Here is a 7280-nt window from a genome sequence, read left to right as displayed (position 1 = left end):
TTATTGTTATTAGACTATTATTATAGTTATTTTTAATATGTGTTTTAATCACTCAAAACAACACCATCTCAGTTTATAATCATTTCTGTCCAACTGAACAAAGCCTCAGTGATGAAATTTCCAGAATTTTAACTCAATCAAAATATTAACAGTGCATGTGTCTGTGTGTTTGCATTACCTGTGATCTGCAGAAACTGATGATGGCTACAACACAGAGAATTTGGGGGAAATTACTTTGATTTGATCAGGTTAGACCTGCATCTCTCCACAGATCTGCAATTTTTAATCTGAGCTCCTAATATGGAAGATGCTCTGATATATGGCATTAGTTAGCAAATGTGACTAATGTGATATTTACTCTCTCATTTATGGATGTCATGCATGAAGAAGGGAGAGAATTGTTTATTAAATGTTCCCTGTCCTTATGGAGGTATTTTTGTTACATAATTTGCAAATACGAATATGAGCACAAATATAGTGGACTTCAGGAAAGTGAGTAATTTAATGTCTCTGGATCCACCATGACCCTGACCAGGATAAAGCGCTTACTGAAGATGAATGAATGAAACGACTCACTTCCCTAAAGTCCTCCATGTTAACTTCTCACAACACTCTCGTTCCTCCCACCAGCTGAGAGAGAAAATTAATCACTGAGAATTGCTGAGGATCAGTACTGCCCCACTGTCACTGACTGACACAAAGCTCCTCATTCTCAAAAGTGTTTGGGAGAAACACCGTTAAGAAATACATCAATCTTAAAAGCAAACAAGCAAGCAAGAAAGAAAAAAATGTTGAAAGACAGAATTTTAATATAAAACATAATTTGAAAATGTAGATCTCATTACTATAAAATGCACTGGTATTGTACAATAAGTCTATATATTGTATTCATTTATATTAAAACTATTTTATTTGATCTTATTTTATTTTGATCATTAGCAAAAAGTTGTCTCGCTATCTGATTGGCTGGAGCAGACCCAGTGAAAAATACACACATTAGTGGATTGAACTGCAAAAGTCAGTGTGAAATGTTTCAGAAATCCACGACTAAATGCAGGCCGCTCCACAAATGCCACATAATGCATAAATGCACACTGGAGATTTACAAATACAGTTTTTCTTAATCCATATCCCACTTTTCTGCAAACTAAGGTCAATGTTCTCAAAACAATTAACACAGAGGTCTAAACACTTTTTTACTTGTTTTTTTTTTTTTACTTTTTCAGTGTTTTCACAGAAATTACAAATTACATTAACATTTTCTCTAAACACTGCACACACAAGTTCCCAAACCAAATGTCCATGTTTTCAAAACAGTTACACAGCCACCTAAACCCATGATACAGAAATCCAAATGTTAAGTAACATTCTGATTGTATTTACACAAATCACAAACTGTCTGTGCCTTTTCTCAAAGCACAAGAAAGAAAATGTTGCATTAAGATACAAGTTCACTTCAATTTGCAGTATTTACAGATTCACATAACATTTACATTTACAATGAAACAGATGTACACTGGGTTACAAACACACACAACAAAACACGTCCAGTTTGCTTAATTGCTCACACAGGAGTCAGCATGTGTCGTGTATGAGAGGTCACGTGTGAAAGCTCGGAAGCTGGCATATGTTACTGTAAATAATGGAGGTTCTTAGAGAAAGTGGAAGAAGATGAGTGAGAGTTAGAGGACTTGGGACAGGAAGCGGAGTAGAGAAGGAGAGAGGAAGAGGCAGAAAGAGATAGAGGACAGGCAGTAGGAAGAGAAGAGAAGAGGAGGAAGAAGAGTAGGCAGAGAAACAGCACACAGAAGAAGGATATTAAATGAGATGAGAGCCGTCCTAACTGACCATGTTCTCAATCACGTTGTCTCCCTAAGAGAAGCTGGACAGAGAGTTCAGCCTGTTGTAAGCTAATCCACTGTTGCTTTAATCATTTGCACCTTCCAGTGAGAAAACAGGTAAGTGCTCTGTGCTTATTGCATTTCTGTGTATCTCTGAGTATTCTGGCATGAAGTAGGATATACTGATGGCCCAATCCAGTCTGTTGTCCAAATGCACCCCCAGCTGCTTGTATGTGCTCACTACCTCCACATCCTCTCCATCAGTGGTGACGGGTGATAGGTGGGGTCTGGACTAACTATGGCTTACCTTGGACCACTCCTGGACAACACAGGAAAATACTGAGGTTGGCACGCACACAGTGGAATTGAGTGGATGTCCAGCTTCTGTCTCCAGGGATGCGGGAAGGTGTTTTACACTGTGGGAGCTGATATTTCAAGCAGCATATATGTGCTGTGAGCTGTGACGTCACACCTGAAAAATAACAGAGATTGTGTGTGGATTAGAATAATTATACCTCAACACGGTGAAATTCTTAAATCATCAGGTGTTGATTAATTTTCTAAAACAGCACAGATCTGAATACGACTGTAATATGAGACAGCCCTCCTCCGAGTTACCAATGACCTCCTGCTCTCCTCCGACTCTGGCAACCTCAACATCCTCATCCTTCTGGACCTCACTGCCGCTTTTGACACTATCAATCATTCCATCCTCCTCTCCCGTCTCCAGACCACTTTCAACATCACCGACACCGCCCTCTCCTGGTTCACCTCCTACCTCACTGACAGAAACCAGTTTATCCATATTAACCACTGCAAGTCCCCCTCTGCCCCACTTACTCAAGGAGTTACCCAAGGTTCAGTTCTTGGCCCCCTTCTCTTCATACTGTACATCCTCCCCCTCGGTCACATAATCCGCCGCCACGGCCTTCAATTCCACTGTTTTGGAGATGACATCCAACTTTACCTGTCCACTAAATCCATAACCCCAGCCACACATTCCACCCTCACAAACTGCATCTCCGAAATAAAGTCCTGGCTTCAGTCAAACTTCCTTCAACTAAACTGCGACAAAACTGAAATAATCATCATCGGCCCCAAAACACTCACCAATACCTACAATAACCTCACCCTCACCTTTGACAGCTTTTCAGTCCCTTCTTCCTCCCACCTCCGTAACCTCTGCATTTTTTTTGACCAGACTCTCTCCTATGAACACCACATCAAACACATCACCAAAACCGCCTTCTATCATCTTCGGAACATTGCTCGCCTCCGCCCTTCCCTTTCTCCTCAGTCTGCTGAAACCCTCATCCAAGCATTTGTTACCTCCCGTCTCGACTACTGCAATAGTCTGCTCTACGGTTTACCCTCCAGACTCCTCAATAGACTCCAGTATATTCAGAACTCTGCTGCCCGCCTCCTCACCCGCACCTCCTCCTGTGAACACATCACCCCTGTCCTCAAAGATCTCGACTGGCTCCCCATTCCTCAGCGTATCCAATTCAAGCTCCTCACCATTGTGTACAAGTCCCTCCATTACTTGGCCCCCACCTACCTCTCTGAGCTCCTCCATCACCACACCCCCACCCGTGCCCTCAGGTCAGCTGACGCCAACCTCCTGTCTCCCCCCACCAGGACTAAACACAAGACCTGGGGGGACAGGGCCTTCTCCGCTGCTGCCCCCACCCTTTGGAACTCCCTGCCCACACACATCAGAGACTCATCCACACTCCCCATGTTTAAAAAAGCCCTGAAAACCCATCTCTTTAAAACCACCTTTCATTAACTGTTACATTAAATTCTTTTGTTGCCCTTGTTTGTCTCTTCATGTAAAGCATCTTTGAGTATCCTGAAAAGCGCTATACAAGTGTTATGTATTATTATTATTATTATTATTATTATTATTATTAATATGGTAAATTTATATTAATGAGCTAATTTTAATATGTTATTGTTTCTATAGTAACAGCTCATGCACAGGGATTTGCATGACAGATGCTCCACATAATCTAAGACAGATTTAATAAACAGATTAAAAAGATGTCATTATATAACTAAGAAAAGTGTTTAATCACTGGTTTCTGTTAGGACATGTTTAACATTTATAGGAGTGTCAGCGCTTTGTAACAGTAACAGTTAGTAAGTTTCCCTACACAGGAGTTAGTTCCTGCTTTCACTTCCGTTATAGCAGCTACATACAGTCATTCCCTCACCAGCCTGTCTTTTTCTCTCTTTTAAAGCTAATGATACAAAATGTTACAGAGAAACTGGAAAATGTAAACCCTCTGTCCTGAAGACTCGAGTCTTGTAGATGCTCCATAAACAAGTAAGGGCAGAGAAGCCTGGGATATGGGGAGAGAGAGAGAGAGAGAGAAAGAGGGAGAAAGACTTTTTATCTTGAATATTTCCTGGAGAATTAAATTGAAGCTGTACAGACCAGCTGGCGGATGTTTTCACGGACATCTTCAGCACATCCCTGAGCAGTGCCTTGGTTCCAACATGCTTCAAGGCCACCACCATCATCCCCGTGCCAAAGAAGTCTTCAGTGCCCTGCCTCAACGACTACCATCCCGTTGCACTTACACCCATCATCATGAAGTGCGTCGAGAGGCATCAAGACCCTGCTGCCCCCCTCACTGGACCCCTGCAATTCGCTTACCGTCCCAACCGCTCAACAGATGACGCCATCACCACCACCCTCCATCTGGCCCTCACCCACCTGGACAATAAAGACACATATGTTCGAATGCTGTTCATAGACTTCAGTTCAGCATTCAACACAATCATTCTTCAGCACCTGATTGGTAAGCTGAACCTGCTGGGACTGAACACCTTCCTCTGCAACTGGATCCTGGACTTCCTGACTGGGAGACCTCAGTCAGTCTGGATCGGGAACGGCATCTCCAACACCACCACACTGAGCACTGGGGCCCCCCAGGGGCCCCGTTCACTCTGCTGACTCATGACTGTGTAGCAACGCACAGCTCAAATCACATCATCATGTTCGCCGATGACACGACCGTGGTGGGTCTCATCAGCAAGAATGACGAGTCAGCAAACAGAGAGGAGGTGCAGCGGCTAACGGACTGGTGCAGAGCCAACAACCTGTCTCTAAACATGGACAAAACTAAAGAGATGGTTGTTGACTTCAGAAGAGCACAGAATGACCATTATCTGCTGAACATTGGCGGCTCCTCCGTGGAGATCGTCAAGAGCACCAAATTTCTTGGTGTTCACCTGGCAGAGAACCTCACCTGGTCGCTCAACAGCAGCTACATAGCAAAGAAAGCCCAGCAGTGCCTGTACTTTCTGAGAAGACTGAGGAAAGCACATCTCCCACCCCCCATCCTCTCCATGTTCTACAGAGGGACTATCGAGAGCATCCTGTGCAGCTGCATCACTGCCTGGTTTGGGAATTGCATTGTCTCAGATCGCAAGACCCTGCAGCGGATAGTGAGGACAGCTGAGAAGATCATCAGGATCTCCATCGCAGATACTTACACCTCATGATGCATCTGCAAAGCCACCAGCATTGTGGATGACCCCACACACCCCTCTCACACACTCTTCACCCTCCTGCCGTCTGGCAAACGGTACCGAAGCATTCGGGCCCTCACGACCAGACTGTGCAATAGTTTCTTCCCCCATGCCATCAGACTCCTCAATACTCAGAAACTGGACTGAAAGAACACACACACACACACACACCCACACACACAAAACTGTGCATCCTCTTTGCAATTTTTTGCACATTACATTATGCTGCTACAATATTTATTATACTGTACATAGGCTGCTACTTCTTATGTTTACACTATTTCAGCCACTTATATTGTACTCTTTGCACTATTGTCACTGGATTCACTTTCTTATAGAACTGTGTACTCGTCGGCGCTGCACTGGGACTTACTGTGCCCATTGTCTATCCCAGTAGTCATTGTACTGTCTTGTCTGCTTGGTTGGGTTGCGCTTAATCTGAGGTTCCTGGGTTTGAGCCCCATGCTGCTTCGGGTGGGGGTGTGTGGCTGGTTGGTGGTGGGTAATGGAACTGTTCATTTTAAACTGTTTATGGAGCATCTACAAGACTCGAGTCTTCAGGACAGAGGGTTTATATTTTCCAGTTTCTCTGTAACATTTTGTATCATTAGCTTTAAAAGAGAGAAAAAGAGAGGCTGGTGAGGGAATGACTGTATATAGCTGCTATAACGGAAGTGAAAGCAGGAACTAACTCCTGTGTAGGGAAACTTACTAACTGTTACTGTTACAAAGCGCTGACACTCCTATAAATGTTAAACATGTCCTAACAGAAACCAGTGATTAAACACTTTTCTTAGTTATATAATGACATCTTTTTAATCTATTTATTAAATCTGTCTTAGATTATGTGGAGCATCTGTCATGCAAATCCCTGTGCATGAGCTGTTACTATAGAAACAATAAAATTAGCTCGTTAATATAAATTTACCATATTACAGTCATATTCAGATCTGTGCTGTTTTAGAAAATTAATCAACACCTGATGATTTAAGAATTTCACCGTGTTGAGGTATAATTATTCTAATCCACACACAATCTCTGTTATTTTTCAGTCATGACATCAAATCTCACACCACATGTATGCTGCTTGAAATATCAGCTCCCACAGTGTAAAACACCTTCCCGCATCCCTGGAGACAGAAGCTGGACATCCACTCAATTCCACTGTGTGTGTGCCAATCTCAGTATTTTCCTGTGTTGTCCAGGAGTGGTCCAAGGTGGGCCATAGTTAGTCCAGACCCCACCTATCACCCGTCACCACTGATGGAGAGGATGTGGAGGTAGTGAGCACATACAAGCAGCTGGGGGTGCATTTGGACAACAGACTGGATTGGGCCATCAGTATATCCTACTTCATGCCAGAATACTCAGAGATACACAGAAATGCAATAAGCACAGAGCACTTACCTGTCTTCTTACTGGAAGGTGCAAATAATTAAAGCAACAGTGGATTAGCTTACAACAGGCTGAACTCTCTGTCCAGCTTCTCTTAGGGAGACAACGTGATTGAGAACATGGTCAGTTAGGGCGGCTCTCATCTCATTTAATATCTTTCTTCTGTGTGCTGTTTCTCTGCCTACTCTTCTTCCTCCTCTTCTCTTCTCTTCCTACTGCCTGTCCTCTATCTCTTTCTGCCTCTTCCTCTCTCTTTCTCTACTCCGCTTCCTGTCCCAAGTCCTCTAACTCTCACTCATCTTCTTCCACTTTCTCTAAGAACCTCCATTATTTACAGTAACATATGCCAGCTTCCGAGCTTTCACACGTGACCTCTCATACACGACACATGCTGACTCCTGTGTGAGCAATTAAGCAAACTGGACGTGTTTTGTTGTGTGTGTTTGTAACCCAGTGTACATCTGTTTCATTGTAAAAAATGTAAAAAAGTAAAAAAGTGTTTAG

Source organism: Pangasianodon hypophthalmus, chromosome 4, assembly GCF_027358585.1.
Source record: "Pangasianodon hypophthalmus isolate fPanHyp1 chromosome 4, fPanHyp1.pri, whole genome shotgun sequence".
NCBI classification, from domain to species: Eukaryota; Metazoa; Chordata; class Actinopteri; order Siluriformes; family Pangasiidae; genus Pangasianodon; species Pangasianodon hypophthalmus.
The sequence above is the reverse complement of the archived record's forward strand: the minus strand, read 5'-3'. Positions refer to the sequence as shown.